A 20,419-nucleotide genomic window follows, 5' to 3' on the forward strand; every position below is an offset into this window, starting at 1 on the left:
GGATTTACGGATAAAGGATATATGGCCTGTATATTTATCCCTCTCCTCTTCATCATCTACAGCTTTTGCCTTGACTATGGTAGCAGACACAGTCATCTATACTACGTGCTCATGATACCTAGTTCCTAGATTGTGCTATTTCTCTCAATGCCATGACATTAAATTCAGATGAGTCAAAGTTTCCTTCAATTAAAATTAGAATGGCTAATATAATCATTTTTAGCCACCACCTGCTCAAGTTCGCTTCCATAGCCACTTGCTCAGCTGAATATGATTTTGAAAAAGATTAGCAAAATGTTCTTTCCAAAGTTACGTTTCAAATCATAATAGCTATTTATCAACTTTCACCTCTGCAATATCATCTGCCTTTGCTCCTTTCTCATTGTCACTATTGAGGAAACATTTTCCCACTTTTCTCACATGATTTTCCCAATTCCACTATTGCTAGCCTTTCATTTTGACCCTCAAACTCCAAGCCATTCAAAACTGTTCTGCCGAAAGTCCTACTTTGCTGTTAGCCAATATCCTCTGCTGTTTATTTATATAGTTCTGTCGCCCATGCAAAAGACTAGGCCAGGTTAATAACATGATGTTTAGACCAAACACTTAAACCATAGATACTCTGAAGTCACCTGACATTGACATAACAGATGCCTGGAGTATGATAATGATTTACTTCAGACTGAGACCCGCACAATACTAAACCAAAGTGCCATCAGTCTCGTACACAAACTCCCAGACCGCTCCCACCTCACCTCCTACATATTCAAGAGGACTAAGCATCTAGAATGGCTGCCCCAATGGGCATCCTCTGTTCTGCACAATATTCAAAGAGCAGCAGAACCAGAGGCTTTTGCATGATACACAGTGGTGTAAACCAGCTGCCCATTAGCTACTACTCCAATTGCTGGCACTCTTTATAATGCCATTTTTACATTCAGGTGTGGGCAATTGGGAGCACAGTAGTTGCACGGTTGCTTCACAGCACCTGGGATCCGGGTTCAATTCCCGGTTTGGGTCACTGTCTGTGCGGAGTCTGCACATTCTCCGTGTCTGCATGGGTTTCCTTCGAGTGCTCTGGTTTCCTTCGAGTACTCCGGTTTCCTCCCACAAGTCCAGAAAGGCGTGTTTGTAAGGTGAATTGGACATCCCAAATTCTCCCTCTGCATACCCGAACAGGCGCCATAGTGTGGCGACTAGGGGCTCTTCACAATAACTTCATTGCAGTGTTAATGTAAACCTACTTGTGACACAAATAAAGATTATTATTACTGAGTTCTACAGCACATGTCTTTTGGCAAGGTTTGTGCAGAATTCAGGTACAGTTCCTCCATAAAAGGATACAGGAAATTCAGTCTGATTCTGAAGATACCTTCCTGATGAGATTAAGTGAATGTCTGCAATAACAAAGCCATCCATCATAACATTTTAATCCAAATAAAGGTCACTTATCCTTTGTTTGTAAATTTGAATACTGAACAGATCTAAAAACCGTATTTCTTTGAACCTTATCGAATTTTAGCACAGGTTGTTCCTGACCCGAGCTGACACAACCCAAGACAACATGAACCTCGCCAAACAGATATTTTTTACTGCAGGATGTCCCTGACTCGTGCGAACACGGACCTCGCTAACTGCATCCGACCTTCAGTGTGGAAAGTCCCTGACCTGAGCCCCCATGATCCGACTCGACATTAATTTCACCAACTGCACCTGACCTTTAGCGTGGGAAGTCTAGTTGTTTGTCTACACATCAACACTCTAAACCCTCTCCTACAAGCAGGATCGCAGATGGAGCCACAGGTGGGCACTGAATACAGGTACCATGTATTTATTAACAGCAGAATTCTGTGGATGCTGGAAATCTGAAATAAAAACAACAAATGCTGGATAAACTCAGTAGGTCTGGCAACATCTGTGGAGAGAATCAGAGTTCACGATTCAAGTCCATGTGACCCTTTTACAGAACTGAAGAGGGATAGAAATGTAATGAATCATATAGTTGGAGAAGGCGGTGATGGAGGTGGGGCAGACAAGAAGACCAGGGATAGCTAGGAGCTGAGGAGAGATTGACAAATATGTCATGGACATAAAACAAAGGGTGTATTAATGGTAGTATTAAGGGCTGAAGAAGTGCTAATAGTGGCAGAACGTGTTAATAGAACAATGCCCAGTAAAAGCAAAATCAAAAAATATGGGACAGATAGCTTTGTGGCAAAAGGGTGGGGTAATATTGGGGGAAGACAAGGAAACCAAAAAAACAAAAAAAGGGGGTCAAGATGGATGGGAAAGTTCACAATCTAAATTTGTTGAACTCAATGTTGAATCCAGAAGCTGTAACGTGCTTAATAGGGGCTGGATTCTCTACTTTAGGGACTATATCCCCACACCGTCATACAAACTGTGGCCTTTCATGCCAGAAACACTGGCGTCTAAAGGCTACATATTCACAGCTCTGCAGGGAGCTAGCAGGGACCCGTCGTGAAGCTTGCAGCACTTCCGGGTCTGAGGCCACTCATGCGCATGACGGCCTCCAACTGCCGCACCATGCTCCATGGCAGACTCAGCCCGCAGAACTAGACATTGCAAATTGTGCCCCCGATTGGTCACACGCCCAACCCGGACCGCCCGCCCAAAAGTAGCCCGGTCCCATATGAGGCCCCCCTGCCCTCCAATTGGCCCGCCCCCGATCATGGCGGCCGCGGGAGTATCCTGAACAGCTGGAACCATGTTAGATCCACGCCATCGGGACTTTGGCCGGCGGGGGCGGAGAATGGCAGGGCGGGCCTCCAGCAATGGCCGCAGGTGGGTGATACGCGGCGCATTTCCCTACTACACCTCTTTCCAAGGTCGGAGAATCGAGGAACCGGCGCCGGTCCCGACCATGCGCGAAAGTGGATTCTCCATCCGGGCGCCGGATGCGATTTCGGCGTCGGGGTGCGGAGAATCCAGCCCAGGTGTTGCTCTTGCACTTTGCGCTGGGCATCACCAGAGCATTGTGGCAGGACTAGGATGGACATGTGGGCATCAGAGTTGAAATGGCAAGCGACCGGAATGTTGGGGTCATGCTTGTGGATGCAGCAAAGGTGCTCCACAAAGTGGAGTCTGCCTTTAGTCTCCCAAATGAAGAGGAGACCACATAGGGAGCAGCAAATACAGTAAACCAAATTGAAGGAGGTGCTAGTGAAATGCTGCTTCACCTGAAATTTGTACTTGGGTCCTTGGACAGTGAGGAAGGAGGAGATGAAGGAGCAGATATTGTACCTTCTGCAATTGAAGGGGAGTGTGCCATGGGAAGGTGAAGGAGGAGTTGGGGTAATGGAGGAGTGGGATCAGGGTATCACAGAGAGTCCCTCCAGAATGCTGACAGTGGGAGTGAGGAGAAGATGTGGCACCTTCTTAGAGTTGGCGGAAATGGCGTAGGATGAACTATTGTATGCGGAGCCGGTGGGGTGAAAAGTGAGGACAAGACATGTTTAAGTGCCCTGTCAACCACTGTGTGTGTGTGTGTGTGTGTGTGTGGGGGGGGGGAGAGAGAGAAAGAGAGAGAGAAAGAGAGAGAGAGAAGGGAACTTAGTTTAAGGAAAAAAAGAAGACATGTCCCAAGTGCTGTTTTTGAAGGTGCCATCACCGGTTCCTGGGAGGACTCCACCCCGTTCTCCCAGTTTCTCTGCATCCACCTTGTGTGTTCCGATGAGCCTTCTGGACTCAATATGAAATTCAATAGTTTCACATTGTGAACTTCCACTGAGCACTGGCCTTTGATCTCCTATTAACATAATCTGTTACGTTATCTTTATGTCACTATTAGCAATTCTTTAACCCTTGTTGCCACCATTAACACTCTCATCCTCTTAAGCCCATGACATCTTTGTCAATCTTCCTTAGCCCCGAGCTTTCCCCGATCTTCTGTTCTGCCCCACCTCCTCTACCCCCTTCTTCAACTATGACTTATTGCAGTTCTATCCCCCTTCAATTCTTTAGAAGGTTCATATGGACATGAAACATTAACTCTGTTTCTCTCTCCACAGATCCTGCCAGACCTGCAGAGTTTATCCAGCATGTTCTGTTTTTATTATTACGTGTTATGTTTTACCTTTATAGCTATTTTATTTTATTCAGACTACAGCTAGCCTAGGCATAGGCCACTGTAATGTATGAAGGCCAAGTTCTAAAACAGAATGCATCCTAAACGCAATCAGCTCCGAGAATTCCAGATAACTAACATTTTAAGTGTATATTTTCCCCCAATTTTTAAAAAGATTAATTTTGATTTTTTAAAAAGGCCAGGGCAACACCTGGGGAATAATGAAATAGTAAGCAATAAGGATGATACAAGCAAACATGATATGGTTCTAATCCAGTGCAAAAATGGAAATATCACACGCAACCAGACAATTTGATAATACAGATAGTAATTTCAGATTGAAGTGTCATCATCTCAGTGATCAGAGTGACATACCACAGTTTGATCTCCTTGATGGTTTTTATGTGGTTATTCACTTCTCTTGAAGGATTAATAATCAGGGAAGAGTGCCCATTTAATCGTAATTCATAACTTTTCTGAACTGAATTTTTAAATTACATGCCTGTCCAGAGAAATTCTATTCCCCGGTTTTAAATTTTAAACCCAAACATACTGCTAAAACATCTGTAATATAACAAAATGAAACCCCTCAAACGTTCGAAGTAACTTTATTAAATATGTATTAAAATAAGGGCGAAGGAAACTTAAAAAAAAAAAATCTGTCCAGACTGTATAGTTGATTGCTGGGAAGTATGCTACCCGGATGTTTATTTGCTGTAACCAGTCTTGATACATGTTTGTAATAAAATACATTTAAAAAAAAGAAAACTATTTTAAATACTAAAAGCACTTCTGCTCACCTGGGCTTCCCTTTCCATTATTCTCACCTATGTTTATTAGAGAGTTCGGGAGAGCGATCAAACTAATTTTCTGCAGCACTATGCTTTTGGTCCAATGAGAGGGCAGGTACTGTTGGACCATATTCTGGGGAATGAGTTGATCCAAGTGGATCAAATAACAGTGGGAAAGCATTTAGGGGACAGTGACCATTGCACCATAAGGTTTAAGTTGGCCATGCCATGCGAAAGTCCAAAGTACAATCCAGAGCAGGAATATTTAATCGGGGGAAAGCCAACATTGATGGGATGAGAATACAACCGAGTCGGATGAGTTGGAATCAAATGTTGGTAGAAAAGAAAGTGGCTGAACAATAGGCTACCTTCAAAGAAATAGTATTGCAGGCAATGTCAAGGTATATTACCTTGAGGGGAAAAGGCATAGCAAATGAAATCTAAAACACTCTGGATGATGAGAGGGTTAGGGGTGAAGATGAAAAGGAAAAGTGTACGTATGACAAATGTCAGGTAGAAAATATGGTGATATGCATCACTGTAAATACACAAGGGGTTAATGTAGGTACACTGCAACTAGGTAAACAATAGGGAGCACCAGAGACATCATGACATGCAGACATACAGCTATTGAATGCATAGATTAGGACACAACCAATGGGCAGTCAAGACACCCAGAGGTGACACTACCACAAAGGGGCTATCCATATAAAAGGACAGGGCACACATGCTCTTTCTCTTTCCACTGGTGACAACCGTAGTGACATTCAGGGTGTATGTATCAGTTAGCACCTTCTACACGTAGTTCGGAACTAGTCTGGTCTAGTTAGTTATAACAAGCACGTTTAGATTAGTAGAGTGTCAAATCCACAGCGAACTGTATGCATTGCTTAACAAGTTCAATAAAGCGTATTGAACCAACATCACAGTTTGGAGTCTACTTTCAAATACAACTGCATCCAGTTGCAGTCCATGTTACCCCAAAGGCACCAACGTCAACACCAAGCGCGACAAAACCATCAACACTGGAACAACGACTGGTACGACATGATACAACTCTGCAAATGCAGGACAATGAAACAACACAGCTCCTAACACTGGCAAGGGTGCAGCCATACCATGGCATGACAGCAAACCAGCTTTCAAGGCAGATGAGTTTGCTCCACTACGAACACGCAATCCAGCTTTCAAGGCAGATGACATACTGCATCAATATCGCAATCACAAGAAACAGTCCAGGTTGGACAACACAGATGACATACTGCGTCGCTACCACAAGCATAGAAAAAAAAGAGTCCAAATCAGACAACAAAGTGATTTGACCATTTGCACACCTCCTGATCACTTCTTGGTCCTTAAGCACAGGGACACTGACGGCGTTCTCAAGGGAATGACATCAACATTGACACTTCCTCAATAGCACAAGAAAGCCACTCGACCATATTAATTCATGAACTTTGGACTCATACATATTATATGGTATTGTGTAATCATCACTGTCATCTTGATTTGTACATGTCATCACTTATCTACCTATTTTGTTCAATTTTCTTTAACACTGTACAGCAAATATGTAACATGAAAAAAGGTGGGATGTGGTGATATGCATCACTGTAAATACACAAGGGGTTAATGTAGGTACACTGCAACTAGGTAAATACTAGAGGGAGCACCAGAGACATCATGACATACACCTAATGAACACATAGAATAAGACACGACCAATGGGCAAGTAAGACACCCAGAAGTGACACTACCACAAGGGGGCTACCCAGATAAAAGCACAGGGCACACATGCTCTTTCTCTTTCCATAGGCGACAGAGAGAAAGACAGGGGCAGATCAGGAAGCATCACACCCACCGTATGGATTAGAGCAGACTGGTTAGTTAGATTGAGTTACTATAGTAAGATCAGCAGGAGAGTCGAACTCAAGTAGGAGAATTGTTAACTGTTCAATAAATGTGTTAAACCTATCTCCAAGTCTGAACCTTCCTTTGTCAGAGTATACATCAAGGAAGCAACTTGTGCTACATGAAGAAGCATAACACAACAGAAAATACAATGGAGAATCAGGTTAAATATAGAAGGACCAGAGGTGAAATGAAAAAAACTGAAAAGCAAAGGGAGCATGAAAAGAGATTTGCAGCTAACATAAAAGAGACTCCCAGTCATTGATAAACATGCAAATAATAAAAGGATGGCATAAGGGTAGGACTGATTAGAATAAAAAGGATAGCTAGTGATGGCAGCAGTAACAACGGAGGTAGTAAACAAGCAATTTGGATCTGTTTTTACAAAGGAACAGGATGCTACACAGGCGAAGTGAGAGAGGAGATAACTAGTACATTCAAGCAATTGACAACTGAAAAGGAAACGGTGTTACAAAGGTTATTTTTATTTAAAATTGATAACGTACCAGGACCGGATGAGATGCATCCAAGGATACTGAGGGAGGTGCGAATGCAAATTGCAGAGGCACTGGTGATAAGCTTCCAGTTTTCCTTAGAAACAGGGGTGCTGCCAGAGAACTGGAGAATTAAGAGTGTTACACCCTTAGAACATAGAACATAGAACGATACAGCGCAGTACAGGCCCTTCGGCCCTCGATGTTGCACCGACATGGAAAAAAAAAACTAAAGGCCATCTAACCTACACTATGCCCTTATCATCCATATGCTTATCCAATAAACTTTTAAATGCCCTCAATGTTGGCGAGTTCACTACTGTTGCAGGTAGGGCATTCCACGGCCTCACCACTCTTTGCGTAAAAAACCCACCTCTGACCTCTGTCCTATATCTATTACCCCTCAATTTAAGGCTATGTCCCCTCGTGCTAGCCACCCCCATCCGCGGGAGAAGGCTCTCGCTGTCCACCCTATCTAACCCTCTGATCATTTTGTATGCCTCTATTAAGTCACCCCTTAACCTTCTTCTCTCTAACGAAAACAACCTCAAGTCCATCAGCCTTTCCTCATAAGATTTTCCCTCCATACCAGGCAACATCCTGGTAAATCTCCTCTGCACCCGTTCCAAATCTTCCACGTCCTTCCTATAATGAGGCGACCAGAACTGTACGCAATACTCCAAATGCGGCCGTACTAGAGTTTTGTACAACTGCAACATGACCTCATGGCTCCGGAACTCAATCCCTCTACCAATAAAGGCTAACACACCATAGGCCTTCTTCACAACCCTATCAACCTGGGTGGCAACTTTCAGGGATCTATGTACATGGACACCGAGATCCCTCTGCTCATCCACACTACCAAGAATTTTACCATTAGCCAAATATTCCGCATTCCTGTTATTCTTTCCAAAGTGAATCACCTCACACTTCTCCACATTAAACTCCATTTGCCATCTCTCAGCCCAGCTCTGCAGCTTATCTATGTCCCTCTGTAACCTGCAACATCCTTCCGCACTGTCTACAACTCCACCGACTTTAGTGTCGTCTGCAAATTTACTCACCCATCCTTCTGCGCCCTCCTCTAGGTCATTTATAAAAATGACAAACAGCAACGGCCCCAGAACAGATCCTTGTGGTACGCCACTCGTAACTGAACTCCATTCTGAACATTTCCCATCAACTACCACTCTCTGTCTTCTTTCAACTAGCCAATTTCTGATCCACATCTCTAAACCACCCTCAATTCCTAGCCTCCGTATTTTCTGCAATAGCCGACCGTGGGGAACCTTATCAAACGCTTTACTGAAATCCATATACACCACATCAACTGCTCTACCCTCGTCTACCTGTTCAGTCACCTTCTCAAAGAACTCGATAAGGTTTGTGAGGCATGACCTACCCTTCACAAAACCATGCTGACTATCCCTAATCATATTATTCCTATCTAGATGATTATAAATCGTATCTTTTATAATCCTCTCCAAGACCTTACCCACCACAGACGTTAGGCTCACTGGCCTATAGTTACCGGGGTTATCTCTACTCCCCTTCTTGAACAAAGGGACCACATTTGCTATCCTCCAGTCCTCTGGCACTATTCCTGTAGCCAATGATGACCTAAAAATCAAAGCCAAATGCTCAGCAATCTCTTCCTTGGCTTCCCAGAGAATCCTAGGATAAATCCCATCCGGCCCCGGGGACTTTTATTCATTTGTGGAATCTGGGCATCGCTGGTTAGGCCAGCATTTATTGCCCATCCCTAGTTGCCCTTCAGAAGGTGGTGGTGAGTTCTTGAACCGCTATTCTTTCAACCTGCCAAGTCTGCAGTTGCTCTCTGAAAGAGAATTCTATCTGGGCCCAGCCATGTAACCGTGTATATTCATTATTTTCAAACATCAATTTCAATCTCTTTTGAATACCTTGGTCAATCCTGCCTCCACACTCTCAGGAAGTTCATTCCAGATTCCAACCACACACTGGGTGGAAAAAAATGTACTTCACATCACTTCTACTCCTTTTGCCCATTATTTTGAATCTGTGTCTGCTAGTTCTTGTTGTACTCTTGAGAGGGAACAGTTTTGTCACTATTTACCCTGTCTATAACCCCTCAGGATTTGAATACCTCTATCAGGTCTCTTCTTGGCCTTCTTTTCTCCAAGGAAAATCAGCCTAATCTCTCCAATCTATCGTCATAGCTACAGTTGGAATAATTTTTGTTAATCACCTCTGTACTGTCTCCAGTCTTCACATACTTCCTCAAGTATGGCATTCAGAACTGGATGCAGTACTCCAGATGCGGTCTTATACAAGTTCAAAATGACCTCCTTACTCTTGTACTCTGTGCCCCTATTAATAAAACCTAGAATACTGTGCTTTTTTTTTTAAACAGACAATTTTATTGAGGTATTTTTGGCATTGTAAACAGTAACAATAAACATTAGTGTGCAGATACCAATTACAAAAAACATAGTGCAAGTAACAGTACCACTCTCGCAGATAGACCCGCCTATTCTTCCCCCCTACTCTACACTATTCTACACCCCCCCCCCCCCCCCCCCCCCCCACTCTCAGCTGACGATTAGTTCCCCGCGAAGAAGTCGATGAATGGTTGCCACCTCCGGGCGAACCCTGGTAGTGATCCTCGTAAGGCGAACTTGATTTTTTTCCAAGCCGAGAAAGCTTGCCATGTCCGACAGCCATACTTCGGTCTTTGGGGGCTTTGAGTCCCTCCAGGCCAACAGTATTCGTCGCCGGGCTATCAGGGAAGCAAAGGCCACAACATCGGCCTCTATCCCCTCCTGTACTCCCGGGTCTTCCGACACCCCAAAAATCGCCACCTCTGGACTCATCGCCACCCTTGTTTTCAGTTCCCGGGATATGATGTCCGCAAATCCCTGCCAGTATCCCCCGAGTTGTGGACACGCCCAGAACATGTGGACATGGTTCGCTGGCCCTCCCCCACATCTAGCACACTTGTCCTCCAGCCCAAAGAATGTGCTCATCCGGGCCACCGTCATGTGGACCCAGTGAACCACCTTGAACTGAATCAGGCCGAGCCTGGCACATGTTGCGGTTGTATTTACCCTCCTCAGAGCGTCTGCCCATATGCCTCCCTCCAACTCCCCACCAAGCTCCTCCTCCACTTAAGTTTCAGTTCCTCGGTCCCTGTGTCCTCTGCTCCCATAAGCTCCTTAGAAATATCTGAGACTCTCCCTCTCCTACCTCACCCCTGGAAATTACCCTGTCCTGGATCCCCCTTGGAGTAAGGCATGGAAAGGACGGGACCTGTCTACGTACAAAATCCCGCACCTGCAAGTTCCGAAAGTCATTCCCCCTCGCCAGCCCAAACTTTTCCTCCCTTCCAGGAACAATTTGCCCATCCTTCCCACCCCCGCACTCCGCCACGCTCGAAACCCGCCATCCATCTTCCCCGGGACAAATCGGTGGTTGTCACATATTGGGGACCAGACCGACGCTCCCACTTCCCCCGCATGCTTCCTCCATTGGCCCCAAATCCGCAGAGCCGCCACCACTATATGGCTGGTGAAATATCTGGCCGTCGGGAGCGGCAGGGGAGCCGTGACCAGGGCTGCCAAGCTGATGCCCCTGCACAAAGCAGCCTCCACCCGCTCCCAAACCGACCCCGTACCCACCATCCATTTCCTTATCATAGCTATGTTAGCCGGCCAGTAGTAGTTGCTGAGGTTCGGCAACGCCAGCCCCGCCTCGCTACGGTTCCGTTCCAGCATCCACCTCTTTACCCGCAGGGATTTCCCTGCCCAAATCCCAGGATGATTTTATTGATTCTTTTAAAGAAGGACCGCGGAATGAAAATAGGGAGGCACTGAAAAATAAACAGGAATCTCGGGAGGATCGTCATCTTCACCGTTTGTACTCTCCCCGCTAGTGACAGCGGGAGTGCATCCCACCTCCAAAACTCGCTCCTCATTTGCTCCACCAGCCTGGACAAGTTCAATTTATGCATCTTACCCCAGTCGCGCGCCACTTGTATCCCTAGATACCTAAAACTTTCCCCAAGCAGCCTAAATGGTAGCTCCCAGCCTATTCTCCTGACCCCTCGCCTGCACCACAAACATCTCGCTTTTTGCCATGATCAACTTGTAGCCCGAAAACCGGCCAAACTTCCCGAGGATTTCCATAATCCCGTCCATCCCTGCCGCTGGATCTGACACATACAAAAGCAGGTCATCCGCGTGAGCGAGACCTTGTGTTCTATCCCCCCCTGACCATTCCCTTCCATCCCCTTGCCGCTCTCAGAGCAATTGCCAGCGGTTCTATGGCCAACACAAACAGCAGTGGAGTGAGGGGGCATCCCTGTCTTGTCCCGTGGTGTAGTCTAAAATACTCAGATGTCATCCTGTTTGTCCTTACACTAGCCTCCGGAGCCTGATATAGAAGTTTACAAAGCCCTCTCCAAACCCAAACCATCCCAGCACCTCTCATAAGTAGTCCCACTCCATCCAGTCAAAAACCTTTTCGGCATCCATTGCCACCACTATCTCCACCTCTCTGCCCTCCGGGGGCATCATAATCACATTGAGTAGCCTTCTTAGATTGGCTACTAGCTGCCTGCACTTAACAAACCCCGTTTGTTCCTCTACAATCACGTCGGTACGCAGTCTTCGATTCTGGACGCCAGGATCTTGGCCAGCAGTTTAGCATCTACATTAATCAGGGAGATTGGCCTATAGGACCCACAGACCTCCGGATCCTTATCCTGTTTTAATATCAGCGAAATGGTGGCTTGCTACATCATCGGGGGTAGCACTCCATTGTCCCTTGCCTAACCAGCACCGGCCCCAGTATACCCGCAAACGTTTTGTTAATCATGATCGCGACCCCTCTGGTCTTAGCGTCAAGCCCCGAATGGAAGACCTGGCTAACCCAGCCCTTCTGTAATCTAATCTGGTCCGCCACTTTCAAATGCGTCTCCTGCAGCAACATTACATCCGCTTTCAGAGCCCGTACGTGCGCGAACACACGTGTCCTCTTGACCGGCCCGTTTAATCCTCTAACATTCCAGGTGATCAGCCTCCCCCCCTCCCCCCCCCCCCCCCCCCCCCCCCCCAAACACGAAGGGCAATCTGTGAACAACTGCAGACATCCCTTAGTACACTCTAACTTGAGTCCATGGGTCCTCAGTTCGGCACCAGTCCATGCCCCTTAGCGAAGTCCATCGCTTCCTCCGGGTCGTCAAAATAATGTTGCTGTTCCCAGTATGTGACCCAAAGCCGCGCCGGAAAAGTAGCCCGAACTTGACCTTCTTTTTAAACAGAATCTCTTTAATTTGTCTATAGGCTGCCCTCCTTCTGCCCACCTCCTAGCTCAGATCCTGGTAGAAGCGCAGGACAATGTTGTTCCATGAGCAGCTCCTCGTGCCTCGTGCTCTTGGCCCACTGTAGAACCCGCTCCTTGTCCATGAACCTAAGGAACCTGACCACCATTGACCCCCCCCCCCCCCCCCCCCCCCCCCCCCCACCTCGTGGCTGCCTCACCTGCACTCTGTGTGCCCTGTCCAGCTCCAACAGACGCGGGAAGAAACCATCCCCCACCAGCTTCTGCAGCATGTCTGCCACATATGCCGTGGCATCCACTCCCTCGGCCCCCTCTGGGAGCCCAATGATTCTCAGATTCTGCCGGCGAGACCTGTTTTCCAGGTCCTCCAGCTTGTCCATCACCCTTCATTGCTGCTCCTTCAACTTACTAATTTCCACATCCGCTACCGTTTGGAAATCCGCCTGTTCTTCCGCTGTCTTCTCCAGTGCCTGGACCTTCTTATCCTGAGCATCCAGCCTCTGGTCAAGTCGCTCCACCACTTTCTGGAGTGGTTCCAAATTATCCCGCTTCAGTGCTGCAAAGCTCTCTTTCATGACCAGCAGCATGTTGTCAGCATGTTGTTCAACAGTGCTGTCTGCGCCGTCCGTTCCGTGGTCCGTTCATCGGCCATCTTCCCTCCCACTTGAGCTTCCACACCACCTTTGTTCAGCTCCTTCTTCGCCTGTTTTCGCTCCCTTCTGCTCCTTAAGTCCATACTTCTCTGTATGGATTCAGATCTAGAGTGCTATTGTTTTTCACTCCAGCACTCAAAAGTTCAAAAAAGTCAGGGAAAAAGATCTTAAAGTCAGACCGGAACGAGAGCCACCAAATGTGCGACTTACTCCCTCATAGTCGCCACCGGAAGTCCTACTGTGCTTTTTTATTAACTGCCCTCTCAAATTGCCCTGCCACCTTTAATGACATGTGCCAATACATGGAGGTCCCTTTGTTCCTGCATCTCCTTTAGAGTTTCTCCCTTTACTTTATACTTAATTTTCATATTCTTCTGCCAAAATGAATAACCTCGAAGTTCTCTATATTGAACTTCACCTGCTAATTGTCTGGCCAATCCACCAATACATCTGTGTCCTTTCGAAGTTCAAGACTATGCTCATCACAACTGACAAGGTTTCAAATCTTTGTGTTGTTCACAAATTTGAAATCATGCACTGCACAAAATAGTTTAGGTTATTAATATATTTCAGGAAGAGCAAGGGTCCCAACAGTGAGCCCTGGGGAACACCACTACAAACATGCTTCCAATCTGAAAAACAGTTATTTCATAGAATTTACAGTGCAGAAGGAGGCCACTCGGCCCATCGAGTCTGCACTGGCTCTTGGAAAGAGCACCCTACCCGAGGTCAACACCTCCACCCTATCCCCATAACCCAGTAACCCCACCCAACACTAAGGGCAATTTTGGACACGAAGGGCAATTTATCATGGCCAATCCACCTAACCTGCACATCTTTGGGACTGTGGGAGGAAACCGGAGCACCCGGAGGAAACCCACGCACACACGGGGAGGATGTGCAGACTCCGCACAGACAGTGACCCAACTGGAATCAAACCTGCGACCCTGGAGCTGTGAAGCAATTGTGCTATCCACAATGCTACCGTGCTGGTAGCACAATGCACGGCTCCAAACCTATTTTTTTTATCTAAGTGCCTACTTTCCTTTTTGTCCCACAAGCTAAAATTCTGCTCAAAAGTCTGTTGTGTGACACTATCAAATGCCTTTTAAAATCCACATACACCACATCAATACACCACATATATAGAACATAGAACATTACAGCGCAGTACAGGCCCTTCGGCCCTCGATGATGCGCCATCCTGTGAAACACCTCTAAAGTCCCTCTACACTATTCCCTTATCGTCCATATGCCTATCCAATGACCATTTGAATGCGTTTAGTGTTGGCGAGTCCACAACTGTTGCAGGCAGGGCATTCCACGCCCTTACTACTCTGAGTAATGAATCTACATCTACATCTACATCTGTCCAATATCTATCTCCCCTCAATTTAAAGCAATGTCCCCTCATGCTGGACATTATCATCCGAGGAAAAAGGCTCTCAATGTCCACCCTATCTAATCCTCAGATCATCTTGTATGCCTCAATTAAGTCACCTCTTAACCTTCTTCTCACTAACAAAAACAGCCTCAAGTCCTTCAGCCTTTCCTCATATGATCTTCCCTCCATACATCCATGTAAATCTCCTCTGTACCCTTTTCAATGCTTCCACATCCTTCCTATAATGTGGCGACCAGAACTGCACGCAATACTCCAAATGAGGCCGCACCAGAGTTTTGTACAACTGCAACATGACCTCATGGCTCCGAAACTCAATTCCTCTATCAATAAAAGCTAACACACCGTACGTCTTCTTAACAACCCTCTCAACCTGGGTGGCAACTTTCAGGGATCTATGGACATGGACACCGAGATCTCTCTGCTCGTCCACACTACCAAGAATCTTACCATTAGCCCAGTACTCTGTCTTCCTGTTATTCCTTCCAAAATGAATCACCTCACACTTTTCTGCATTAAACTCCATTTGCCACCCGCCAGCCCAGCTCTGCAGCTTATCTATGTCCCTCTATAACTTGTAACATCCTTCTGCACTGTCCACAACTCCACCGACTTTAGTGTCATCTGCAAATTTACTCACCCATCCTTCTACCCCCTCCTCCAGGTCATTTATAAAAATGACAAACAGCAGCGGCCCCAAAACAGATCCTTGTGGTACACCACTAGTAACTGGACACCAGTCAGAACATTTTCCATCAACCACCACCCTTTGTCTTCGATCAACTAGCCAATTTCTGCTCCAAACTGCTAAATCACCCTGAATCCCATGCCTCTGTATTTTCTGCAAATAGCCTACTGTGGGGAACCTTATCAAAAGCTTTACTGAAATCCATACACACCACATCAACTACTTTACCCTCATCCATCTGTTTGGTCACCTTCTCAAAGATATCAATAAGGTTTGTGAGGCACGACCTACCCTTCACAAAACCATGTTAACTATCTCTAATCAAATTATTCCTTTCCAGATGATTATACATCCTATCTCTTATAAACCTTTCCAAAACTTTTTTTTTTCCATACACCACATCAATAGCATTGCCCTCATCAATCTTCTTTGTTACTTCCTCAAAAAACTCAAGTTAGTTAAACATGACTTTTCCTTAATGAATCCAAGCTGATTTTTCTTAATTAAGTTCCATTCGCACCACACAACTGCCAGCCAATGATTATCCCCAACAAGAGAGGATCTAACCATCGCCGCTTGACATTCAATGGCATTACCATTGCTGAATCCCCCACAATCAACATCCTGGGGGTTACCATTGATCAGGAACTGAACTGGACTAGCCATATTAATACTGTGGCTACCAAGGCAGGTCAAAGGCTAGGAATCCTAGGGTGAGTAGCTCACCTCCTGACCCCCCCTCAAAGACTGTTCACCACCCACAAGTTACAAGTCAGGAGATTAATGGAATACTCGTGACACAGACATAGAACTTACAGTGCAGAAGGAGGCCATTTGGCCCATCGAGTCTACACTGACCCACTTAAGCCCTCACTTCCACCCTATCCCTGTGACCCAATAACCCCTCCTAATCTTTTTGATTACTCAGGGCAATTTAGCATGGCCAATCCACCTAACCTGCACGTCTTTGGACTGTGGGAAGAAACCGGAGGACCCGGAGGAAACCCACGCAGACACGGGGAGAACGTGCAGACTCCGCACAGACAGTGACCCAGTGGGGAATCAAACCTGGGACCCTGGCGCTGTGAAGCCACAGTGCTATCCACTTGTGCTCCCGTGCTGCCCCAATACTCTCTACTTGCCTGGATGAGTGCAGCTCCAACAAACACTCAAGAAGCTCGACACCACCCAGGACAAAGCAGCCCGTTTGAATGCTCTTGCTTCCACAAACATTCAAATCCTCCACCAACGACGAACAGCGGCAGCTGTGTGTACCTACTACAAGCTGCACTGCAGTAACTCACCAAGGTCCTTAGACAGCACCTTTCAAACCCATGACCAATACCATCTAGAAGGGCAAGAGTAGCAGATACCTGGGAACCTCACCATTGGAAGTCCCCCTCCAGGTCACTCACCACCCTAACTTGGAAATATATCGCCACTCCTTCACTGTCGCTGGGTCAAAATACTGGAACTGTCTCCCTATCAGCATAGTGGGTGTACTGCACCTCCTTCTGCACTGTAAAGATTCTGTGATTCTAACTGGTGTTAGAGGAACAGGAGTCAAGGTCGGTCATTTAGGATCATGGTCATGGGTGAGCAGGAGCTGGACAAGAGTTTTGGATGAGCTGAAGGTGATGGAAGGTGAACAGCTGATTAGGGAAACAACGGGATAGTCAAGTCTGTTGGAGATAAATGCATGGCAGAGGATTTAAGCAAGCCAATGGCTGAAGTAGGAGAGGAAGTGGATATATTTTGGAGCTGGATGTTGTTTTGGAGGTGGAAATATGCAGTAGAGCAGTTTTTGAGCTGGAATCTCAGCTTGGGGTCAAATGAAATGGTGAGGTTGTGAACAATCTGGTTCAGTATGAAAGACAGGTTGGGGTAGGGGATAAAACCTCTTATAATAATACAGTACAACGTTTCTGGGAGTGATGGCTTTGGTCCTAGTTGAATCGTATTAACAATTATAGTAAAACATGGACTTCAATCCCATCACACCATTCCCTTTCAGGGATTAGCCTTTCAGAGTTATACATTCACATCACCTAAATATGAACTCTATATATTTGTGCTGAATTTAAGTGTCAGTAACCATGCTCTTGATCAGACATTTCCTGTACAACACATTTTTCCCTGTAGTTTGATAGTTTAATTGCGTTTCCTGCATTCTAAAAAAAAGTTTCCATACTTTTCTTGAGTTGTTATCCATATGGGCTGATTGGAAAAAAATATGATCCAAGTTTATAAATAACATAATTAGTTATAACATACACATACATAAGATCTCTGGTGTAACTGAAAGGAGATATTCAAATACAAAATTCACAATTACATTTCTGTCTTCATTTATACTTATCGATATGTGACTAGTAATTAGTCTGTGGCATTACCAACATTTATTTAATGAATATAGGTACTTTTTATACAAAATAGTGATAGAACTGTGAAACTTCAGAAACTCACTCAATCAAGCCAGCTAGTGGGCAGAGTCTCAAACTGTATTTTGTCAGGTGATTATCGAAATGAAATTGACCGAACAATTCATCACGACAAATCTTAGAATCCCTACAGTGCAGAAGGAGGCCATTTAGCCCATCGGGTTTGCACCGACCCTCCAAAAGAGCACTCTATCTTAGCCTACGCCCCCACCCTATCCTCATAACATTGTAACCCCAGCTTTTGGACACTAAGGAAAAATTTAGCATGGCCAATCCACCTAACACCTGCACATCTTTGGACTGTGGGACTGTTGGACTCCACATAGACAGTCACCCAAAGCTGGAATTGAACCTGGGTCCCTGATGCTGTGAGGCTGCAGTGCTAACCATTGTGCCACCCATGGTAACAGAATTGCATGATCAATAGGATGTATGGTTTGTGGGCTCCATGTAAGGCCACATTTGGAGTACTGTGTGCAGTTCTGGTCGCCACATTTTAGGAAGGATGTGGAAGCTTTGGGAAAGGTGCAAAGGAGATTTACCAGGATGTTGCCTGGAATGGAAAGTAGGTCTTACGAGGAAAGGTTGAGGGTGCTAGGCCTTTTCTCATTAGAACGGAGAAGGATGAGGAGCGACTTGATAGAGGTTTATAAGATGATCAGGGGAATAGATAGAGTAGACAGTCAGAGACTTTTTCCCCGGGTGGAACAAACCATTACAGGGGGACATAAATTTAAGGTGAATGGTGAATGGGGGATGTCAGAGGTAGGTTCTTTACCCAGAGAGTAGTGGGGGCATGGAATGCACTGCCTGTGGAAGTAGTTGAGTCGGAAACATAAGGGACCTTCAAGCGCCTATTGGATAGGTACATGGATTACGGTAGAATGATGGGATGTAGGTTAATTTGGTTCTTAATCTAGGGCAAAAATTCGGCACAACATCGTGGGCCAAAGGGCCTGTTCTGTGCTGTATTTTTCTATGTTCTATATCCAATGCAGGATTTTGTGAAAATATGACTGATTAAAGGTGTACTGGACTTTGCAGATACAGTGGACGAATGGCACTCAATCTTCATTATGCTTACAGCTTCCAATAGATTTTACATGGCTCTTGAGGGGCAAATTTTGGTCAACGGGTGATTGAAACAGCATGGCATCCTCTGATGTGGGACATGTGTGAGCATGGCAAGCACAGCATGTCTCCTCAACCAGATTGAAGAATCCTCATCGAGACAAGCAGGGTCTACACTAGGTAATGTAAGTTAGAATTTTTAAATCAATGTAACTCATGTACAGAGCATGAGGGAGAAAGGAAATTAAAAATGGGATTGAAAGATGTGAAAAATAAAAAGTAAATTTATTTTCCTACAATCTCCAACAATAATTAAAATCTGAATGCATATAAAATAAAAATTTTCATGGCTAGAGGGGTTGTTTGATAATAATTATAATTTATTATGCTATTAAAAATGTGTGTATTCCTGAATGCATGTCTAAACTTTTCTGGCACCTTTAACTCCGAGTTCATGCTGTTGCATTGATTTCAGTACATCTGGGCAAGGACTGATACAGTGTATTCTGAGGAACTGGGAGCAATTTATGACAGCAACAGCAGGATTTCTGTATTTAGCTGAACACCAAAGGCTGTTGTCTGATTTAATCTGTTATAATGGTATAACAGTGAGCGCTGCTAACCTCACCATTATCATCTGCATAAAATCTGGACCTGTATCTATCTCCCTTACTTTCTAATGTAGATGCATAGTTCTCATTGAAGCTACGATTGGCATAATGATGCCCAGGAATATCATGTTTGCAATGGCAATCACTTAAATAGATACCCGTTTACCATGGTCTATCTCTGGTTAGCATTACGTTTAATGTTAAACATGAAGAATTTTCAAACAGCAATTAACACAATGATCCAAAGTACTGTGTACGGATTTGTTTCAGGCACCTTCAAGTACAAAATAAATGCACAGACATGCTTTAAACATTATAGGAAAATACAGAAATCAATGTATTTTCAAATAAAGTTCCAAATCCTCTTTCGAATTTACACAGATTAGTTTTTTTAATTTTTCAGAGAGACTGAAATAAGAAATAGCAAGAGATAAGCTTTATATTCAAGGTGGCAACAAGCATCACACCTTTCGAATTATTATTTTACTGGAACCTACATATTTATATAAAATACTTTTCAATATGTGTGAAATAACACTGGATTGCATTTTCCATTGTGAAAGCAGTATGCTGCACTGTCTTGGCATTTTATAAAACTTAGCAACATCTACAATGGAACATGTTATTGTTGCCAGAACTAGTCAAGTGATGGTTAGAAATTTCAATTGTATTTTTGTACATAGCAGCTGCTCTCTCATCTTACCACATTTATTGCAGTTATTTTTACATTTTCCAAATGTTAAACGTCTTTATAGATAAGTTTTGGTTACAAGCATCACAAGGATCTTCAATACAACAAATGTGTCTACACATTGCATATACTAGTTGCATTGCACACTTCTGGATCAGGTCATGGGGAGGAGGAAAGGGAAGTGGGCAGACATTCACCTTCTACTCCAGGATTGGGTCACAATTCTTCAGTATCCAAAGCAAGTGTCAGTGTACTCAATG

At 45.0% G+C, this 20,419-nt stretch overlaps 1 protein-coding gene across 3 annotated transcripts in view; it reads right to left on the minus strand.

The window, feature by feature from the left end:
* The window catches only part of dis3l2 (DIS3 like 3'-5' exoribonuclease 2), a 413,639-nt gene that overhangs the window by 114,337 nt on the left and 278,883 nt on the right, over window positions 1–20,419 (minus strand). The window lies entirely within an intron of this gene.

The sequence above is a fragment of the Scyliorhinus canicula genome, chromosome 13 (assembly GCF_902713615.1).
Source record: "Scyliorhinus canicula chromosome 13, sScyCan1.1, whole genome shotgun sequence".
Taxonomy (NCBI): domain Eukaryota; kingdom Metazoa; phylum Chordata; class Chondrichthyes; order Carcharhiniformes; family Scyliorhinidae; genus Scyliorhinus; species Scyliorhinus canicula.